This window comes from Panthera tigris, chromosome B1 (assembly GCF_018350195.1).
Source record: "Panthera tigris isolate Pti1 chromosome B1, P.tigris_Pti1_mat1.1, whole genome shotgun sequence".
In the NCBI taxonomy this organism is placed as follows: domain Eukaryota; kingdom Metazoa; phylum Chordata; class Mammalia; order Carnivora; family Felidae; genus Panthera; species Panthera tigris.
Window position 1 is genome coordinate 26,598,520 of NC_056663.1, and position 21,315 is coordinate 26,619,834.

Sequence of the window (21,315 nt, forward strand, 5' to 3'; positions counted from 1 at the left end):
CTGACCTATCTATGTCAGAGGGGCTTTGATGAGGGCAAAGGCCGTCTAGAGTCACTGTGAGGCACCCAAGCACCTGCCGAACCACCAGAGTGCCTGAGGTTTTTCAGAGTCACCCATGGATGATATTCAGTTGCTTCCCACTTGAAACCGAAGGAGCCGGGGAGCCATTTGGGCTCCCCCGTCTGTTCTGCCACAAGCTAGCTTTGTGGCCTTGGGCAGCCCGTGGGTTGTTGGATCTTCATATAAAAACCAGGTGCTGACCTAAATCCTGCAGGGCACCATTCTGTGGTTGGACTAGTAGAAACCTGATCTTGCCACATCCCAGCAGTCACCATAGAGATTTTTCCACTGCGTGGCTCTCAACATGGATTGTTTGTGGCCAGTCTCCTCTTGGTGGGAACCAAAGGAACCACACACCTACCAACCACAGACACCTGGCCTAGGCCAAAGTGGAGAGAAATCATCCCAAGGCAGAAGAGCCAGTGGAGGGAGAAAAGTCTGAGGAGAGGAAAAGTAGAGAACAGACAGAGAAAAGGCAGACTGATCAAAAGGTTGTTGTAGTCGACCTTGGCTCAGCATCACCAGTGCCGGCGACCTCCACTGGTCTCCCTGGCGAGATAAGGAAAGTTTAATAAACCTTGCTTTCGCTTATCTCTCTCTCCTTTCCTCCCCCAAACAGCTGCTTCCCCACTTCTAGGTCACAATATTTAACATAAATACACAAGGTTTGCCAGTCCATTTTATCCCACGGAGGGGACCCTTGGGTGGTCAGAATTAAATCAGATTTCTTTTTTTTTTTTTATTTTACCGACTTGGCTTGAGTTGATTCTTGCCCCATCTGGTCGAAACGAGAGGCATATTTTTCTGTTGTGCAAATGAATACTAATTTAAAAAAGCTGAAGAATGAAAAATCCACTTTGCGTAAACACTTAGGCGGTTCAGAATTTTAGGGAAAAGAAGTAATTTGCTTGCTGTCATCACTTAAAGCAGCAACGTCATGTGTCCTTCGTGTCTTTACCTTTCTGCTGGACCCATACGAATGGCCAGGAAAATAATTGTACAGAGAAAGAGTCTAGTGAAAATGGTTGAAGGGTGACAGCCGTCTCTACCAACACAGCCTTGCAACTTCTGTGAATTCTGCTCAGTGCTGTTGACAAGCCTGACCGTCCTCATCTCTCCCGACGGATTATTCAAACGGCATATCTTGTGTGTTTTCCAGTAGGCCGTGTATGGGGACAGAACCACTAATAAAATGTCCTCCCCCACCAAATTTATTGTGACCCTTTTATATTACAAAGTAATGCATGTATATTAAAGAAAATTTGGGGAAAAAATCTAATATAACTGCTGGTAGCATTTTGATGTGTTTTCTTCCTGGCTGCATAAAATATGTATGTGGTTGTAATAATGCTGAATATAAAAAATGTTATCCTGCGTTTTCTGAATGAGGCCGTTTTATTAAAGGCTAGCAGCTAGGATGCAAAAAGGCCAAGGGAGGAGTGGTTCTCTCAGAACATTCCCAAGTCTTGAGCAGGTTGATAAATCCATGCAAAGGAGGGCCTTCGTGTTTTAAGAAACCACCTGGAGGGTTTTGTTTGTTTGTTATTCTGAGACGTTCACCACCTCCCCTCCCTCCTTTCTTACAACACAAAGCCTCTGCAGAGCTGTCCAGGGGGCAATGAGCTAAAGATATGCTAACGATTCAGAGTCTTAATGCCACCCACTTAGACTCAATTTCTGAGGACTCAGCTGCTAAGCAAGCTGTCCATTCACCTCCTCCTCAGGACGCAGGTGGTCTTACCAGGTTACAGGCAAAGAGCCTCTGGCAATTGGAGGCACTGCTTTTCTCTCAATCTCTCTCCCTCTCCCTTTTGCTTTTTAAAGGCTCTAGGGCTGCCCAGGGTGCGGTGGTTATCGGAGGCTCTAGTCCGGGTCTGTTATGCCATTCAGGACTGCCGGAAGGAGTGCTCTGTCCGACACCTAAAGAAACCTTTTCCACTTTGTTCAGAGAGCCGTTGTCAGTATATGAAATAATAAAAGCAATGAACATAGAGGTGCATGTATCTCTTCAAATTGATGTTTTCATTGTCTTTGGATAAATATCCAGAAATGCAATAGCTGGATCATAGGGTAGGTCTATTTTTAATCTTTTGAATCAAATAACTTCCATACTGTTTTCCATAGTGACTGCACCAGTTCACGTTCCCACTAACAGTTTATAAAGATTCTCTTCTCTCTGCATCCTCGCCAACACTTGTTATTTTTTGTCTTTTTAAAAAAATTTTTTGGGGGCGCCTGGGTGGCTCAGTCGGTTGGGCGACCGACTTGGGCTCAGGTCATGATCTCGCAGTTTGTGAGTTCGAGCCCTGCGTCTGGCTCTGTGCTGACAGCTCAGAGCCTGGAGCCTGCTTCGGATTCTGTGTCTCCCCCTCTCTCTGCCCCCTCCCCTGCTCACACTCTGTGTCTTTCTGTCTCTCAATAATAAGTAAACGTTAAAAAGATTTATATAAAAAAAATTTAATGTTTATTTATTTTGAGAAAGAGAGAGAAAAAGAGAGACAGAGAGTGTGAGCAGGGGAGGGGCAGAAAGAGAGGGAAACACAGAATCTGAAAAAGGCTACAGGCTCCTAGCTGTCAGCACAGAGCCCGATGCGGGGCTTGAACTCATGTGCTATGAGATCATGATGTGAGCTGAAGTTGGTTGCTCAACCGACTGAGCCACCCAGGAGCCTCTATTTTTTTTGTCTTTTTTTAATAATAGCCTACCTGACGGGTGTGAGGTGATATCTCATTGTGGTTTTGATTTGCATTTCCCTAATGGTTAGTGGTGTTGAGCCTCTCTTCATGTGACTCTTTGTCATCTGTACGTCTTCTTGGGAAGATTGTCTATTCAAGTCATCTGCCCGTTTTTCAATCAGGTTGTTATATAAGTTTATATAATATATATAAGTTTATATATGGTCTCTATGGCTCTCTCTATATAAACTTGTGTAAATTATCTATATATTTTGGATATTAACCTCTTATTGCATGTATGATTTGCAAATATATTCTTGCATTCAGTACGTTGCTTATTTGTTTTGTTGATTGTTTCCTTCACTCTGCAGAAGCTTTTTTAGTTTGATGTAATTTCCTTTGTTTATTTTAGCTTTTGTTGCCTTGCCTGAGGAAACTGGTCCATGAAAATACTGCTAAGAGCTTACTGCCTATGTTTCCTTCCAGGAGTTTTATGGTTTCAGCTCTTACATTCAAGTCTTTGATCCATTTTGAAATTAATTTTGCATATGGTGTAAGGTAATGTTCCAGTTTCATTCTTTTGTGTGTGGCCATCCATTATTCCCACTGTTTTTGCCTCCTTCATCATAGATTAATTGACAATATACACGTGGGTTGATTTCTGGGCCCTATGTTTTGTTCCATTGATCTAAATGTCTTTCGGTTTTTACGACAGTACCACACTGTTTTGATTACTATAGCTTTGTATTATAGTTTGAAATCAGACAGATGATACCTCCAGTTGTGTTCTTTTTTCTTAGCATTGCTTTGGCTATCTGGAGTCTTTCTGTATCCATTGAGATAATTACATGATTTTTATCCTTTGTTTTGATAATGTGGTGTTTCATGTTGATTATTTGCAGATATTGATTCATCCTTGAATTTCTAGAATAAAGCCTACTCGATCATCCTGTATGATCCTTTTCACATATTGTTGAATTTGGCTTCCTAATATTTCATTGAGGATTTTTTCATCTATGTGCATCAGGGATATTGCCTTGTAATTTTGTTTTTTGGTGGTGTCTTTGTCTGATTTTAGTCATTTATTTATTTATTTATTTATTTATGCTACTGATTTTACTGCACCATTAAAAAAAACCAGAGTTATAGTTACTCACAATCATATCTGCAGGTAATGAGAGTTTTTTCCATTTCCCTTTTATTTCCACAATGCAATGTCATGAGTATTTTATTTTATTTTTATTTATTTATTTTTTTTAACATTTATTTATTTTTGAGACAGAGAGAGACAGAGCATGAACGGGGGAGGGGCAGAGAGAGGGAGACACAGAATCGGAAGCAGGCTCCAGGCTCTGAGCCATCAGCCCAGAGCCCGACGCGGGGCTCAAACTCACGGACTGTGAGATCATGACCTGAGCTGCAGTCGGACGCTTAACCGACTGAGCCACCCAGGCGCCCCTGTCATGAGTATTTTAAATGCAGTAAATACATACAACCACAAAAGATCATTTTTAGCAATGGCAGTTATTACGGATACTAACATAGTTATCATAGGTTAGTATACTAATATCATAGCCCTAGTATACTAACAGAGCCTACACAATATGCCACATTTTTAGGTTTATGTAATTTCAGGGAATCCAAAGGACTTTTGTGCATTTGGGAGACACGATGGTAATGCCAAGAAGTGCTGCACATTTGCTAAACCGGTATCGGCAGGGACAGAAGGTTGTCACAGTTTTATATTGTCCTGCTCCATTAGAAGTGATCATGCAGAATTACAAAGGGGAAAACTAGTAGGGGTTATGCTGATTCTTTTTAGGTTAAGAATTAAAATGGCATTTATTTTGGAAATGTTTCTCTGCCTTTGCCACAGGAAACCTGTTGGACTACAAATTACCTAATACATTTTGCATGCCCCTGAGTTTTGGCTAATGTACCAATCTGTTTCTGTGAACATCCATTTACATGATAGAAATCTGCTCGGAGCACAGCTCAGAGACCAGATCCCCTGGTTTGGAATTACTGCTGCTCTCCAAACAGCATCTGGGGGCAGGTCTCAAAGGGACTGCACCTGGCTGTTTTAATCCTCTGCTTTGGACAGAGAGGCTCCAAATGTGAAGACCAGTGCTTGGTGCTTGTGTGGGGTCAGATATTCATTTTCTTTCTTTTTTTTTTTTAAATTGCAGTATAGTTACCATGTAGTGTTACATTAGTTTGAGGTGTACAATATATCAGATTTTCCATTTTCCACCATGGAGTCCTGGGGACATAGAGATGAACATGACTTAATAGAAATGTTCAAGGATGGACACTTGCCCGCAGTCTGCAATAACAATAGCAACTTTCTCTCATTTTTCCACTAAGGAGTGTAAGTTTTAGACATTCCAAAAAGTTAAAGAAACAACATGGCAGTAACAATAGTCCACGAGTCAGGGTGGGATCATGTAGTTCTTTGAAGGATCTCACTTCAATTTCAATTCAGTTTGCACTGTAATAATAAATGTTGGCCTTCATGCAGAAAACTGATCTAAGACAAGCATTCGAAGTACCGTTCAATTGTTTTCACAGTTAAGTGTGTGTGTGTGTGCGTGTGTGTGTGTGTGCGTGCGCGCGTGCGGGCGCGTGCACGTGATGGGTCAGCCTCATTGTAACTTGTCAGGAGTAGGTATGTGAAGCTTTCCCGTTTCTTTCTTTCTTTCTTTCTTTCTTTCTTTCTTTCTTTCTTTCTTTCTTTCTTTCTCTCTTTCTCTTTCTTTCTTTCTTTCTTTCTTTCTTTCTTTCTTTCTCTCTGTAAGATTTGCATGTCTGTAGGAGCTTTTTGAAAAATTGGACATAGCAGAGAGAGAAGCAGTGGAGAAAAATTTAGAGTCATGTATGAGCCAGGTAACTTTGGTAAGTGGCCTCAGCTCTCGGATCCTCAGTTTCTGATCTGTAGAAGAGGGATGCAGGTTGTTAGGAGGATCAACATGTCATACTCCTAAGGTGGTGTTGATCACCATTAGCACAGGGACAGGAGCACATGGACGTCACCACCACAGGACAGGGCTGGAGATAGGTTCTTGCCCCCACCCTGCGCAAACCGAGAGCTCTGTTACTTAGTTATCTCCTATTACGACTGTAAGAAAGTCGTGGAAACCCCAAACCTACTTAGTGCTCAGCTTTCTCAGTAATAAAATTAGGGAGAGGGACTGGAGACTGTTCAAGGTGCTTTTGGAGATAAATTTAAATGAGTCTCAAAGTAAATGCCAGGAGGTAACAAATGGGATCCTGCTTCCACACCTTTGGGGATCAGAAGAGATAATGACTTAGCGCTTAGCACTTTGGCCAATTGCTGGCTTTTCCCCAGTCAGTTTTCTTCCCTTCTCTGATTTTGACCTTCTGATATTGAGCCATCAGGAAGTTGATCAATGATACGCTTTGAATGGCTTGTTTTGTCAATATAAGGTGCTAAAGAGCCACTTTTCCTTTTCCTGCAAACAGACGCTTGCTTATGAGCCCAAAGGGGATTGATAGAAAGTAACGTGCTCTCTGTCAAAACACACACACACACACACACACACACACACACACACACACACACACGCAGAGTGGTGATACACTTTGAGACTCAAGAAAGGAGTTGCAGAGTGACCTCATGAGGTGCTGTACCTTACTCTTACTCTTTTTTCCTGAGTAACACTTAAATTCTCTTTCAAACATTTTGTCTTTACTGATACCTCAGGGGCCTCTGCAAAACTTCAATAGTGTGACCTTTCCAGTACTTTGTCCTGGGTACCTACAGTGGCTGAGTTGCCCCTGCCTGACTTTTCTAGGGATGGAAGGCAGGCATCGTAAGCATAATTCAATTGTGTGTGTGTGTGTGTGTGTGTGTGTGTGCGCGCGCGCGTTTCCAATAACAGTAAGTAGAGAGTAAATAATTCACCTTGATCTCATCCTAAAGTGAAGATGGTTTACTCATGATTTCAGAAAGCAGAAAATCCTTTGTCTATTTTTCTCCTCTGTCCATGGACAACGTTACCATCTGTTAGGACATTGCAGCTGCCATGCTGTCTAGAGAGCTGTTTTTGTTCTAACTCTGTCCCATCCACGCGGGGATGCAGGAAAACAAACTCATATCCCTGAAGAGCCACCTGGCCCAATGCCCTGCTTTCAGCCTGCCTCCTGACCGTGCAAGTCTGATGACAGTCTCCCTCTGATGCCTCTAGAAGCGGAGACACCGCACTCTTTTCTCGTCACCTGCTGAAATGTTGAATGGGAACTCGTGTTTTTGAAGTGAAGGTTTGGAAGAGAAGTTGGTGTTTTTCTAACACCAAAAAAAATACATCTGAATATTCCTAGGCGCTTCGAGGAAAACGTGTGGATGGATACTAGTATAAATACTGTGTCTCTGATCAAGTAAAAAATAAAAGTTGTGGGAGCTTCCCATGTAATAACCATTTTTAACTAAAACTAAAAGCTGTGGGAAAAAAAAATGTAAAAGGCAAGATTCAACTGCCTTGTTTCAAATCCTACATTTGAGCTGGAAAATCAGTGTTAAATTTTCCCAGCAATCCTAAATCAGCCTCCTTAATAAAACTCTTTAATCTAAAATGCCCCCCTGCCCCTGACTGTAGAATTTACAACAAGACCTTTTATTACAATTTAGAACATAGGACACTGGAAAGTATCTTATGTTTGGCAAGCAAAACTATAATACCGTACTCAAGAATTCTCTTATTAAAATGCACACGCGCACTCATACTTGGGATTTATTGGTCTTTTGTCTTGTTGCATTAAGTTCTTAAGCTGATTTTTGATATTACTCCTGTGGCATTTTAAAGCTTTTGTGCTTAAACTGCACATTCTTCTCCAAGCACAGATATTTCAAGATGAAGTAGACAGCATTTTATAGAATTTCAAAGAGATACACTGGCTAAATGATGAATGAATGTATTTACTGTGTAACAGAGCAATAAAATGGGCCAAGATTTTCCTCCTGCAACCAGATTTTTTTACACTTCGATAATATATTTTAATATTTTCTTCTCTTGGGGACAGTGTATATGGAACGGTCTGTGGTTTCCCCTTACTTCTCTTGCCTGAGGGTCAGGGCGACAGCTTGGTGGCTTCCTTGAATCTCGTCCTCTCTCTCCTTTGTGTTTGATTTCCGGCCCTCAGCATTCCATGCGGTAGTGGCTTTGAAACCTCGGCATTATTTGTTCTCATCCCTTGACCAGCCTGCAGTGTTTCTGGAGGTAATCCTATGAACTGGTTTGAATAGCTCCTAACGGGGCTGGTTGATGCCTCTCATTAAACCAATACATATGGTCAGGGAGGAGACAGGTATCAGAAAACACTGGGCCACTAGGACTAGAATCACTGGGTATTATGTATGAGCACTTTTAGCTCTGCAGCAAGAATGTGGAAGGGGAATCCACTTTGCCTTCTCCAGCAACCTTGGGGTAGGGAACGCTCAGTTCATTGTTTTGCTGTCACTCCCCTTGGAAAGAGGAAGGGTTGTCTGCACGTTGCCTGGTGCAAGAAAATCAAATTAATACTGGCTGGCACCCCTATTGCAGGCTGCAAGCAAAGTGGGGGTGCAGCTGGGGGGCCCGAAGAGTATTAGCTATGGGTAGGAGAGCTTTCAAAAGCAAGTGGAGACCACAGTGGGATTTCTAGCACAAGGTGGTTGGTGAATGCTTTAGACCTTGATAGACCCTCTGAGTCAGTGTGAGCAAGGAGGGGATAGGAGCAGGGCCCCTGAGGAGGGGCGGGAGGATTTAGATAGTGATGAGCAGCACTGGGACATTCTAGGTAAGAAAGTGGCAACAGCAAAGTGGAAAGAGCCACCCCCCCCCCGCACCCCAGGAGTCCAGGGACCCGGCTTTTCTGTGTGTGCTCCAGCGTCCTGTGGGGCATAGGGCGAGCTACATAACCTTTCTTATTTTTTTTTTATTTTTTAAGTTTTTTAACTTCATTTATTCAATTATTTTGAGAGAGAGAGAGAGAGCACGAGTGGGGTAAAGGCAGAGAGAGAAGGAGAGAGAATTCCGAGCAGGCTTTGCACTGAGCACGGAGCCCGACACGGAGCTCAAACTCACGAACCATGAGATCGTGACTGAGCCGAGATTAAGAGTCAGACTCTTAGCCGACTGAGCCACCCAGGCGCCCCTGCTACATAACCTTTCTGACTTTTCATTTCCTCAGCAGTAAATGGAACACTTAGAGGACCTGTCCATTCCAGAACTGTTTTTGAGCAGCTGCTGTGTATCAGACACTGCGTTCAGCACCGTGGTACAACAGTGAGTAGCAGAGATGAGACTTATGCCTTCAAAGAGGGTAGTCTTCCAGGGGGGAAATCGTAAGTCATCAGGAACTCACGGTACCGAGAGTTAAGTTCTGTAACAGGGAAGTGTCAGGGAGCGTGAGAATACCAGGGAACAGAAGCTTCCCCAAAGAGGATGCATTTGACCTGAAATTGAGAGGTGAGTAGAAGTCAGTCAGCATAGGTAGATGGGACCAAGCTTTTCTGAGCAGGGAGGCAACACTCCTGCTTGACTGGAACATAAAGTTTAAAATGGTAGAGCTCCGATACTCTGTAATGTTAGGAAGTTCCAGAAAGTTCTACCATGAACATTAGTGCTACCAACCAGCTGTGTGACCTTGAGCAACTTTCTTTACCTCGCAAGACCTAGTTTCTTAGTCTGTAAAGTGAGGATAATAATGGCAAGTACCTCACTGGATATTGTGTGGATTATACGAGGGGATGTATTTCGTGCCCTTAGCATAGAATAGGGAGGTAGTAAATGCTTGATAAACATTCATCACTGAATTATCATCATTATTATATTAATCATATGTTATATATTATATTATCTTCTGAGCCTCAGGGACCCTGTGAGTCACCGGACTCCTCGCCACCTTTCCCAATCACCGGGGCTCTCTCTGAGGAGCTGCAAGTCTCTATAATGCAGGCTTTCTAAGCAATTGCCGTGGGATTAATTTGTGAGCCGTTGTTTGCACTGGCTTAGTTTTTCTCCTTATTTCTAGGGTTACTGCTTTAGGTTCATTTCTCCCTAGTACTTTCCTGCATGTTGCTATACCTAGGCATTTGCTGTGTGGAATCCAGATAAAATATTGGTATATGTAGCTTTATCTCTGTGAATAATACGGCTTTCCGTCTCTATTATTTTGACACAATGACCAGTGGATAATCAGGACTACTGGGAAGCTTGGGAAAATAATGTACTTCCTGCTGCTTAAAATTATTTCGGTCATTGCATTTCTCTTTGGCACTAAGGTGGAGTTATATATACCCTTATCCTCTCTCTTTCCCCTGGGTACAAATCTCACTTTCAGGAGGCTTGAAAGGTTAATGTAGCCTTTAAATGTGTGCTTCTAATTCTTTAGTTATAGCAGAAGTAATTTCTAAGATCGCCCTATCGGATAGATGAAGCATTCTAAAAATCTACTTTTTCTGTAGAATACGTATTTGCTGAAAAAAATTTGGCAGAGTTTTTATTCGAGTATATGTATTTTAAGGAATTGCAAACGTGTGTTAAGTTTGGGCAGTTTTGAGAACTGAATCTTATTAAAAACTTATGGACCCTCATAGACATATTCCATTCTTCCCGTATTTCCAGTCCTTTCTTCCTGCCTCACCCACCGTCCTCTGACCTTGAGTAGTTCTTCCTTTACTGTTGAACCACGATCCAGCAGCAACAGCAGCAGATCTGTGAAACATTGCAATAGCAAAAGGGATTTACAATTGTTTGTGCTTTTTCATCAGTGACTTGAATAACATTCATTCACAATGACGTGCTACGCTTCAGTAATGCAGATCCGAAGGAAGTGGGGATTGAAACACAGTGATTTATCTGAGGCCACATGCTTTAGTCCAGAATTTAGATGTAATGGAATTTCTTTAAACATGGAGTGCATGGCTTTGATACAGCCCCCACATTCTCCTCCACCCACACCACGGCCTTCTAAATGACTTTGGTTAGACACAATCTATTAATCCTTCAACAACGGAAGGAAAAGCAATGGAAAATCTGGCCAAGTGAATTGCATATGAATCAATGCTTAAACTATTAGAGGTGGAGGACATGTGCAGATGTAAGAAAAGCTCGCTTTTCAACGAATTGAGAACGTTGAGTGACTTTGCACAGAAGCATTTCTTAGTTTTCTTCTCTGATGTAAATTGAAATAGAGATATTTAAGACATTATCACCCTCGTTGCTGGCAGTAGGTCCTGCTCTTGGGACTAGAAGCTCCAGGTGGTATAGACAGATCTCTCTAAAAGGTAGTACATAGCTCTTCTTTGCTTTCAGTTTCCACTGTGATGAAAAATTAGTGAAGTTTTCATTGTCAAAGAACAAATAGAGCCATGTGTATTAGCCTGGTTCCATGTTCAGGGCATCTGGGTGGCTCAGTCGGTTAAGCGTCTGACTCTTGATTTCGGCTCAGGTCATAGCTCGAAGTTCATGGGATCGAGCCCCGTGTTGGGCTCCACGCCAACAGTGCGGAGTCTGCTTGGGATCCTCTTTCTCCCTCTCTCTCTCTGCCCCTCCCCTGCTCGTGCTTATACGCTCTCTCTCTCAAAATAAATAAATAAACTTAAAGAAAAAAACTGGTTCTCTGTTCTATGATGTTGTGAAAAGTTATACCTTTTTCTTTTAGAAGTTGGAAGAGGCCCTGTGACATGGGTATGAATAAGCCCTTCCCGCTCTCCCGTGTTATATTTATGACCTGTGCCCTTAGTTCAGTTCTACGCCAATCCTACAGGCACCATGTCTCTGATTCTGGTCCAAGTGCCCCTAACAGTGTCCCCTAGCAATTAGCCTCATTTGCAACTAATTGAGCATCTGTGCTTGGAATAAACATTTGAGCTCACCTTTCAGAGTTGAACAGATTGGAACTACCATACTGGATTACTTGTTTTATATTGTAATCAGTGTTACCAGGCAGCTTTTGCCAAAGATGGATGTGTACTTGGATATGGATCTCTTACCCTCTAGAAGTTTGTTGTTTTAAAACTTTATATCTGGAATCCAACTTGGAGATTCTGATTCAGTGGGTCTGGGAGGGAGCCCAAGAATTTGTAGTTTTAACAAGTATCTTGGATGATTCTTATCGACAGAGAAGCCTGGAAAACACAGCTTTATTGTGTACTCAACTTTCCTCTTTTCTTTTCCACCCCAGTCACATAGGCCTGTGACATGTTTGCCCCGCAAGGACACTGTCTTTGTGATGAAGGTATACGTTTCTATTGGCAGTTTGAATAGAATATGGCGATTTTTAAACTTTTGTCATGTTTGGGTTTGAAAAAATGTTTATTCCTTTATTTTGAGAGAGAAAGAGAGAGCACGTGTGCAAGCAGGGGAGAGACAGAGGGAGGGAAGGAGAGGGAGAGAGAGAGAGAGAGAGAGAGAGAGAGAGAGAGAGAATCCCAAGCAGGCTCCATACTTAGCACAGAGCCCACTGAGGGCTCGACCTCACCACCGTGAGATCATGACCTGAGCCGAAATCAAGAGTCTGACGCATAACTTACTGAAACACCCAGACGCCCCGACCCTTGTAATGTTTTTAAAATGGACTTTTGCCAGCTCAATCTTCCCATACACTTTAACTTACTGCGTGTTCCTTCACGAACTGCTAATTGTTGAACAACTTATGATGTCTATATTTTTTAAATCTGGAGTTGAGTTCATTAGATAAACTTGATTCTTAGTACTTGTTCAGTGTCGTGGTTGAAGTTCTTACTTTTTGATTTGTTCTTTTTCAGTTAAAACGTTTGGGGGAAGGGGGAAATGGGGACTTATTTATGGGTATAGAAGTTCACTTTTTCAAGATGGAAAGAGTTTTGGAGTGGGTGGACTGGGTGGCTCAGTCGGTTAAACATCGGACTTCAGCTCAGGTCATGATCTGGGTTCCAGCCCTGTGTCGGGCTCTGTGCTGACAGTTTGGAGCCTGGAGCCTGCTTCGGATTCTGTGTCTCCCTCTCTCTGCCCCTCCCCCACTCACACTGCCTTTCTGTGTCTCTCAAAAATGAATAAATGTTAAAAAAATTTTTCTTAAGGGTTGGGATGGTAAATTTTACCTACCATGTGGCCAGGTGCTATGCTAAGACTAATTTTACTTTTTTTTAAATATAATTTATTGTCAAATTGGCTTACATACAATACCCAGTCCTCATCCCAAAAAGTGACCTCCTCAATGCCCATCACCCATTTTTCCTATTTCCAAACTACCCCCCCTCCGTCCACCTTCTGTTTGTTCTTCTCTGTATTAAGAGTCTCTTGTGTTTTGTCTCCCTCCCTCTCTGTTTGTATCTATTTTTCCCCTTCCCTTCCCCCATGGTCTTCTGTTAAGTTTCTCAAGATCTACATATGAGTGAAAACATATGATATCTGTCCTTCTGTGACTGACTTATTTCATTCAGCATAATACCTTCCAGTTCCACCCACATTGCTGCAAATGGCCATATTTCATTCTTTCTCATTGCCAAGTAGTATTCCATTGTATATATAAACCACAGCTTCTTTATCCATTCATCAGTCGATGGACATTTAGGCTCTTTCTTGTTCCTATTACACAGATAAGGAAAGAGAAGGTCATTGAACTTAAAGGCCAGGACAGTCACTTCTTTGTAGAACTTAGGGTTCTGACCCAGGTCTGCCCAATCCCCACACTCGTGCTTTTTCTGGATGTAAATTTCTGCCCTGACAGGTTTCTCTGACTCCTTTTTTTAAAAAATTTTATTTATTTTTTGAGAGAGAGAGAGAGAGAGAGAGAGAAGAACACAAGCAGGGGAGGGGCAGAGAGGGGGAGAGAGAGAATCCCAAGCAGGCTCTGCACTGTCAGCCTGAGCCCGACTCAGGGCTTGGCCTCACCAACTATGAGATCATGACCTTAGCCGAAATCAAGAGTCAGACGCTTAACCAACTGAGCCACCCAGAGGCCCCTCTCTGACTCTTTCTAGAGCCTCAGAGAAGCATGAGTCATGTGCAGTACGCTCAGGGTGGATCGCCCTTCCTCAGACACATCCCTGTGAGGTGTGCTTCTCCACTGGGATATCCCACCTGGGTCCCCCAGTCTTGTGAGTTGGTAAGATTTAATGTTGACAAACCCAGAAAATTTAATTCTTACCTTTACCAAAAATTTTCAGACATCAGGGACCCTCTAAATGGATTAGTTGAGAACAACAGAAGCCTGGTAGGGAATGATGTCTACACAATTTAGCAGCGCCCTTCGCCACTATATGTGCATAACCAATGCTCATCAAAGCACCCTGGGATCCACGGCTGTGCAGGTGACAGACCTAGGCGCTGGGCACTGCTGTGAAACCCTTAGCCTGCAGTGGCTGAAGGCAATGTCACGTCCATCTGGACCTTCCTCTTGATTGTCACAGTTTTCTGTCACTGCTACACCTCCTCTCTGTTCCACGCAGGTTGGAGTCAGAATGCTCTCACTGACATTACCAGAGCGTTCCTACTAACTGCAAAAACTCCCCTGCATCTGAGCACAGTTGAATCAAGTTTAGAATGGAATGTCCTTGGGTTCATTAACTATATTTCGAATACTCTAGAGACAGCTTTCTATAATTTACTCCCCCTCCGATCGGTGCACATGCCAGAACTTCTCCTGTGTACTTGCTGCAGTGTTATTTTCTTTTTGTCTCCTTTCTGTTTGTGCTGTAGCGGCACAGGGATAGTCTGTTCCAGAAAGAGAACAGTTTTTAGGCTAAGGGCTTCCTGAACAATCTCAACTGGACAGGAGGATTTGACAAGTCTGTTTCACAATCAAACATGACCTTCTGTTTGTATCCTATTATTTTTTTAAATGTTTATTTATTTATTTTCAAGACAGAGAGAGAGAGAGAGAGAGAGAAAGAGTGTGTGTGCACAAGTGGGGGAGGGGTGGAGAGAGACTGGGAGACAGAGAATCCGGAAGCAGGTTCCAGGCTCCGAGCTGTCAGTGCAGAACCCCACAGGGGGCTTGAACCCACGAACCACAAGATCATGACCTGAGCTGAAGTCAGATGCTTAACTGACTGAGCCACCAGGCGGCCCATGTTTCTATCCTCTTAAGATCTATATCCTGCCTGCCAACTATTTTTCTACCATGATTTCATCTTATACAAGCCACTTTATTTCTCTGCGTCCCAGCTACTCTTTTATTAAATGAAAGTCTTTTCTAGCCTGAACGGTCCGGCATTGCACTAATTTTCCTCTTTATTCCCAAATGCATCAGCCCCCGGAATGCTTCTCTTTTCTTTAGAGCCCTAATGCTCCCTGCAGTGTTGACACAGACCCTCCTGTGGCCTCTCCTTCCAGGGGCCTGAACACACTCTGGCACCTTCCAGCTTTTCGGGGCCAAGAGGACTGTAGCCTTCTCGATGGCGGTGGAGGCTAGAGATGCCTTTTAGGAAGTGGCTCAGAGTGACCAAATCAGAACTGGGGATAGTCTGGGACTTGCCTCAGAGCGACTGGTGTCTTAGGCACCCTCATTACACAAGCTGCCCCAATGTCTTCACTCAAATCCCTTTCAAGTTCCTACTTGTAAAAAGAAGTTACAATAATAGCATAAAAACTTAAACTTCCGTCATATAACTTCTGTCTTTTGCTGACAACCCATACTTTTCTTAGACAACTTTCTCTTCACTTCCAGCTGGCTTCTGAGGAGTAATTTCTCCCCCACAGACTTTTAAGAAATGCTTCCTCAGCTAATTGAGAATAAGAAGGTATATAAAATGTTCTTGCTTGTATCTCAGTGACTCAGTCCAAAATGTTAACTTAGGAGCCTTTATCATTCTGACAGAAGCTTCAGAAAAAAAAAATAGCCTATGAAGCCTATGGATCATTCCAGAGTAGACAAGACTGAAAACAGAACCAACAGTCCTTAAAGACTTGTGTTGGTGATGGGTGTACCCATGTCATAGGTCCCATGATCTATGGGAGACATTCAAGATGGTGTCACTTAGTTACAGAACATTAGAGGCCACTTGGCCTTTATATGATAGGAATGCCTGCAATAAAAGAACATTAAATTTTAAAAATCAAATCTTATTTTCTATTGATGTACTTACTCAGTGATTCCTTATTGATTCTGTACTGGTTTATTGATTATGAATTTCCTTCGTTCACATACTTATTTATTTGTTACAAGGCATCTCTGAGTGCCTGTGTGCCACACCTCAGGTTCTGGGTGAAGCTCTGGTTTTAGAGCACTGAACAAGGCTTGCATCTGAGAGGAGGGTAATAAGCTGACTAATAAATGAATTGAATGGTTACAGATTGTGATAAATGCCATGAAGAAAACACATAGCATGGCATAATATTAAAAGTCAAGTTAGAAATCATTGAAATACAAATTTGTCTACCCTTTTGCTTTTCCAGTGTTTTGGAATGCTCTGGTTTTCCAGTGCTCTTTCCCGTTGTGCCTCCAGACCCACGGTTCCCCAAGTCAAGTTCAAATAGCCAATTGTAAGAAAACAACCAAGAAAATGTCTAAGAGAGTTCCTTTTGTGATTGCAGATAAACAGGCCTCCTCACTAACCTGTCCTAACTTGTACTGTCCTTGCATTTTGAGATTCTCCAAAGTAGGTCGTATTTTTTTTTTTTTAAATCATAGGATCCTTATTTTTTTATTTATATTTTTGATATATGTGTAAATTATGGCTCCAGTGAAAAAGGAGGTTTACATCTGACATCGTTACATTCAGATTCACAATGTTAGTTCTCTAAAGTAACATTGCCAGGAGAGATGAGAAATAGAATCAACCCATCTAAACTATGGACTATCAGAGGACTTTATGATCTCACCATGGCAAAGAACATCTTGTTCCACTGCCCCCTACCCTTCTGTTCTCTGTTCTGGCCAAGTTTTCCAGAACTTCCAGTTCTTTTTTTCCCTCTTTTTAAGTTTATTTATTTATTTTGAGGGAAAGTGCTCAAAATATTTATTTTGAGCGAAGTGAGTGGGAGGGAGCAGAGAGAAAGGGAGAGAGAGAGAGAGAGAAAGAGAGAGAGAGAGAGAGAGAGAGAGGGAGAGAGAGAGAGAGAGAGAGAATCCCAAGCAGGCTCCACACTGTCAGTGCAGAGCTACTCATGAACAATGAGATCATGACCTGAGCCAAAATCGAGAGTGGGACACTTAACCCACTGAGCCACCCAGATGCTCCCAGAACTTCCAGTTCTAAGGCGGGTTTTGCCACCAATTGGTGACTACCGAGAAAAGTATTTACCTTTCTACGGATTGGTGAACACCAAGCAAAGCATTTACCTACAGTGTCTTCTTAGCTCTCATTCGCCTCATTTCTATGAATGCTGCCTGGTTTAGGTGGTCGAGATTTTAAAAATGCTATTTCTCTGGCTTTCTGTCATTTTGCTATATCTTAGAATATAAATTAGAATTGCTTGTGTATTTTAGTGCTGTCTTCAAATTTGGGTTTTGCTGCAAAATAATTAAACAGTAATGAGATTTATATGAATAAAATTCAACGGTAAGGCTCCCCCTGCCCCGAGAGCCCATGCCAAGACAATACATTGTAACTAGTGTTTAAAACAACCAGTCTGGTATCGAAGAAACCGAGTGGCTCCTTCCAAGTGGAAGAAAGAGGGGAGATGTTTTCTATGTTAACGAGCAGCTCTGCTCTCTAATTCTATTGGGAGGGATGCCCGTGGCATTTGAGGCTGCATTATATTGGGTTGCAACATCTGTCACTGGCTTACATGGCTGTTAATGTTTCATTTCGCACTCAGACTTATCAGTATTCATTAAAAACTCTCCATTTGTGCCAGTCCTTTTGGGAAAAAGTACCCTATCTTAGTGTCTTGGATTTTTTTTTTTAAGGAAAAAAAAAAGGTTTAATTTTAAACACATTTTTCACTCAGTAGCAAAGCAGCATCTGGCAGCAGGAGTGGGGAACTTGTCACGCATGCAGATGACCAAGCGGCTTGTCTCGAGAGGAAGTTTAGAGTGGGTAGAAGAGGGGTTCGAATTAAAATTTAAATTTACCGATTGCCATTTTGACTCCCCACCTGCAGGAAAATTTAGAAGTCGGTGCAAATGGCATCCCCTTAGCACCACTCAGGAGTCTTGCATATTTTCCTTCAGAGGTTGTATGAAGCCTCCAGTCGGATCGCCTGGATCATTAGGGAGGCATCTCATCTGTTTGAGATTCCAGGCACACACACAGTGTCTGAAGGTCTAAACAGAAAGATAGGATGTCCTGCCCCCGCACAAATCTAATGATTTTCCATATCTGTAGCAGAAAACGAATACAGCAGGGATTCCTTCCACCAGACCCACTTTGCAGCGTTAGTTATATTAAAAATGCAAGAAATGTGTAAGGGGACCCGTGGCTGCTTATTTCACACTGATAAAACATAACTATTCCTAGTGTTACCTATAGAGTAGCTACCATGAATTATCGTACCTATAGTCTCTCAATGATTCGGAGGGGAATTGGTGCACCCTGGATTTTTCCATGTAGCCAAGGAGATTAGAATAAATCTAACAGAGTTAGTGTGAATTGAACCCACAGCCAAAACAACCTTTGTAAAGAAATGTCAAGTATTGGGTCTAAATTAAAATAATTTTCATTTAGATGAACTGGGTTGACCAGGCGTTCAAGGAATGCGAATACAAAGAATAAACTTCTGGAACCTCTAAATTGCAGCAGAGAAGCAGTCTTGCAGGAGAAGTGGACACGGGCAGCAAGATGCCTGGGGAGAGAGGAGGTCCACGCTTGGCTCTTGGGCTCTCCCTGTCAGGACTCCTTCTGGTCTTTGGAGGCTCCCTGAGGATGCCTGGGAACCAGAGTCAGTTTCATTCCTTACTGAAGGCTGGATTCTTGGGCTCCTTTCAGAGAGCACTTGAGCGTTTGTCTGTCCAGCTACAGGTTTTGGCCAGCAGAGTTTCCCCAAGTTGGGGAGGAGAGCCTGTAAGCCATAGCCTGTCCCCTCCCCAACCCCCTGTCCCTCACCATTCTCAGAAGCTTTCACTAGAGGCCTGAATCTAGTATGAGAAACACGTCTTCTTATGTCAGCCCGTATTTTGAAGAGACTGGACCTCGCCTAGGTTTAGTTCAATGCGGCCAGAAAGCAAAAAGAAAATACACTGAGGAAAAAAGATAAGACTTTTGTTTGTCCCTTTCTATAGGCTTCTAACTTTCCTTTTCTCCGTGGCTTCACCAGTACAGGAACTTCTGAGTTCATTTAATTGCCCCATGGCTATGACCGTGACCGTGTCTGTGGTGTAGTATCACCTTGTCTGTACTCTCGGCCTCTGGAAACCTCAACTACGGTCATATGTGCTATCAGGTATGGGGGGATCACAGCCCAACAAACTCCCGGGCTCAAAACCACAAGGAGAGGGCAAGGTCGCAAGAACACATTGTCTACAGGAAAGTATTGCCTGGAGGACTTTTTTCTCTTTTTTTAACTTTCATTTTGAAATGAAATTATTTCGAAGTACCATATATCCCTTACCCAAAGCCCCCAAATTCAACATCTTACATGGCCACAGTGATCAAGATCAGGCAATTAACACTGACACAATGTCATTACCTAATCTTCAGACATTCCCATTTTGCCAGTTGTCCCATTAATGTTCTTTTCCCTGGTCCAGGATCCAATCAAGAAGCTCACCTGGCATTTAGTTTTCCTCTCCTTGGTTTCCTTTAATCTGAAGTGGTTCCTCAACTTTTTCTGTTTTGTCTTTCATGACCTTGACACTTTTGAAGATGATAGGCTAGTTATTTTGCAGAATATCCCTCAGTTTGGGTTAGTCTGATGGTCCCTCATGATTAGATTCAGGTTGTGCATTTTCATGCATATATCAGGATGTTGATATGTCCCATTACTGGTAAGGTCCACTTTGATTACTTGGTTAAGAGGATGTCTGCCAGACTCCTTCAGTGTGGTTCCTTTTTCCCTATTTTTTCCATCTTATGAGGAGATACCTTGATACTCACTACTTTCAGCATCCTTACGATGCTTACCTGAAGCTATTATCACAGAGATGCTTTTAATTTTTTTTAATTTTTTTAAATTTATTTTTGAGACAGAGAGAGACAGAGTGTGAGTGGGGGTGGGGGCAGAGAGAGGGAAACACAGAATCGGAAGCAGGCTCCAGGCTCTGAGCTGTCAGCACAGAGCCCAACGCAGGGCTCCAACCCATGAACTGAGAGATCATGACCTGAGCTGAAGTCGGCCGCTTAACCAACTGAGCCACACAGGCGTCCCAGGATGTGTTTAATTTTATCATTCCTTCTCTGTTTATTACTTGAAATTACACAATAAGGAAGAGCTTCCTCTTCTCCCTTATTTATTTATTGTAAAATTGTTTATTTATATCAGCATAGGTTCATGATTCTTATTTTCTTCTATGATTTATATAATTCATCACCATTGTGGTTTATTTTCTTGTTCAAGTTACCCCCAGATTTGGCCATTGGGAGCCCCTTCAAAGAGGTTCCTGTGTCCTTTTGACATGTTCCTACCATTCTTTGGGCACTTTCTTACTTTCTGACATATGGCTCATTTTGTCCTTCTGCTGCCCAGCCCTGGAATTAGCCAGTTACTCAAGGAAGTCTGTTCCTTTCCTTGGAGAATGGTATTTTGAATCTATTTTTGAATCTAAGATCTTGTAGCTAATTGTTCTCATTGCTTTTGGGGTGTCATTCCATTTGGGCTCTCACGGTGGGCAGAGATAAGAAATATATGTATTTTGGACACACATCTGTTTATGTTTTGTTTTGTTTTAATATGTATTTATTTGGGGAGAGACAGAGAGAAAGTGCATGTGCACACACACAAGTGGGGAAGGGGCAGATAGAGAAGGAGGGAGAGAATCCCACGCAGTCTCCATGTTCAGCATAGAGCCCGACCCAGGGCTCGATCTCATGGACCGTGAGATCATGACCTGAGCTGAAATCAAGTGTTGGACGCTTAACTGACTGAGCCACCCAGGTGCCCGTCTGTTTCCATTTCTACCTATCTGTGCACATATTAAAAACCATAAGTATATATTACCTCTAGTTCCAGTCCAAACCCCTCCTTTCTCATTTGTAAACTTTTCCTCTGACAGTGAGAATCCTGTCCTCATGTATTTATATACTTGTCCAATCGTAGAATATACATAAAATCGTTTAACACCTCACCTGCTTAAGTGCCTGGATGTAGTTACAAAAGTGAGAAATTATGTATGAACTTAAAAATATCATTTTAAAACTCCTCATCTTTCCTTCCTACATTATCACCCTTAGTAACTGTACAGTAAAGCAAACTTTACCTTTTATTCTTCCAAAGACACTGCAAGGCTGTCTCATTTCTTACTTAGGATTCCACATTTGTAGAAGCTTCTTTCAAGTAGTTTTTACAGGGGCAGAGTTGGGCATGGGATAACACCATGCCATTTTTTTCTTTCTCTGATTTTATTTAGCATACCCCAGGCAGACCGAAAGAGGACTGTTATCCAATCCATCTATTTCCTTTCAATACAGTCACCTTGTCTTTCTTCTAGTTTAAATTCTTATATTAACAGCATAGGGAAACACCAGAGCTTCCAAAGTGCACAGCATGGACTTCT

General features: G+C 42.4%; 1 long non-coding RNA gene across 4 annotated transcripts in view; it reads left to right on the forward strand.

The window, feature by feature from the left end:
* Positions 1-21,315, forward strand: part of LOC122237860 — a 111,696-nt gene that overhangs the window by 4,087 nt on the left and 86,294 nt on the right. For all 4 annotated transcript variants that reach the window (XR_006216554.1, XR_006216555.1, XR_006216556.1 and 1 more), the window contains exon 2: positions 8,926-9,020. This is a non-coding gene — a long non-coding RNA (uncharacterized LOC122237860). The remainder of the gene's footprint in view (positions 1-8,925; positions 9,021-21,315) is intronic.